General features: G+C 42.4%; 1 non-coding gene across 1 annotated transcript; it reads left to right on the top strand.

Annotated features, from left to right (window-relative positions):
* Positions 1–1053: 1053 nt before the first annotated feature.
* trnar-ucg (transfer RNA arginine (anticodon UCG)) lies at positions 1054–1126 on the top strand. The gene has a single exon. It is a non-coding gene; the product is annotated as a tRNA-Arg (tRNA).
* Positions 1127–1766: the final 640 nt, after the last annotated feature.

Here is a 1766-nt window from a genome sequence, read left to right as displayed (position 1 = left end):
CGTCCTCTAGCTCTCATCGATCTGGTCTGATTTATGCACCCACATTCGTGTTAAGTGAGCACGTTGCCTGCTCACCTCTGCTGGCTGTGGGACGGGTGCACAAATAATGAAACTAGGAATCAGGGACCGGTTCCCCGGCTCCCCGGCTCTCGTTTGGGGTTCATCTCACTTGGTGGTGTCAGATAGCTGGCCGGACTGTTGGGGACAGTCAGTGGAGCTTGTTTGCTGTTGGGTTTAATTCTTTTTGACAAAGACTGATATACTCCCTGTTGGAGAAGAACCAGCCTTTATGGCACGGATTTCCCACTTGGTGTACAGCAAAATCGCTGTCTCCCTAAAGCTGAACATGTTCAGGTTTTAGTGATTGAAGCAAGGATGTAGAAAACTCCTTACTAATTATTGTTAGTGCTGGTTATTTGACACCTTTCTTCGAAGCAACTCATCAAGCCTAGATACTGTGCTACCTACAATGACCCAGCCAACCGGGTAACTTTTACTGCATCGTTTCAGAGTAAGTACCTTGATCAAGGGTACTACAGCACCAGCGGGGATTGAAACCTGGGTCCTATGATTATACGGTAACAGCTCTGTCCACTACACCACCTGCTGCCCATCGGTTTATTGGTGATGCTAGTTTCCTTTTATCTTGATTTATAGATTATGTTCCTCTTTTTCTCAAGTATGTCAAATGGAAGTTGAGCTTTTCTGTTTCATATACTAATAAAAAAGAAAGCTCTGCTTTTTCTAGTAAAAAGATCTCAGATATTTTCCATGTTCTTTTACTCATAAATTGATGATCTAGATATAATATACACATGTGACTTAGTCCAATATGTGAATTGTCTGTATGTGGTAGTATATTGGTTGTGAGTGGCAAACATCAACATAATTTACAAATATCAGTATTTACATATGTCTCTACCTAATTGCACATACACAATTTGACATAGAGCAGTGGATGGTATTGAGTTTAGATCTTTTAGCTTGCAAGCTGATAGTCCAAGAGCTAAATCTCCACTCCTATTCTAGTACCATAAATAAGCACCACTACTAGACCACGTGGCCTAATGGATAAGGCGTCTGACTTCGGATCAGAAGATTGAGGGTTCGAGTCCCTTCGTGGTTGCTAGTGTTTGCATGCTACTGCAACTCACTGTGTGATTTCCTTGAACATTGGCAGACTTCCTGGTTATACAGTTGGTGTAACTTACACTTTTGGGCTCAGAGGTCATGGACTTGAATTACACCTCCTGCTGAAGTACCCTTGAGCAAGGTACTTATCCTAAATTGCTACAGTAAAAATTACCAACCTGTATAAATGGATAAATAATTGCAGGTCGAGTGACTTTCTAAGCTGCATTGGAGAAAAGTGCCAATTAAATGAATAGATGTAGACTGTGACTTGATGCAGTAAAATTTACCCTGCTGTATAAAAGTTGTAAGCTGCTCAGTGCACAAACCTAATGATATCAGTTCCTTTGGAGAAAAGCCCCGGCTAAATGAATTAATAGTAATATTTCATAAGTTTAGGGATGTCAAACATAGCAACAAATGGGGAACGACCATGAACATGGCAGCTACCCAGCATTCGTTGCCTCCAACCAGCAGCTTTCATCTGGAGGAAAGTAGATCATCAGTGTGCTGGTGTAACAGGGGTAAGTGCACACACTGCTCAGGTAACATCAGTAGGAGCACGAATGCCTTTCTCGCGGCATTGAGCATTTCCTGGATGAGCCGAAACACGGTTTGGCAAGTGGGGCTCAGAG

The sequence above is a fragment of the Scleropages formosus genome, chromosome 25 (assembly GCF_900964775.1).
Source record: "Scleropages formosus chromosome 25, fSclFor1.1, whole genome shotgun sequence".
NCBI lineage: Eukaryota > Metazoa > Chordata > Actinopteri > Osteoglossiformes > Osteoglossidae > Scleropages > Scleropages formosus.
This window is presented reverse-complemented; position numbering and strand designations above follow the sequence as displayed.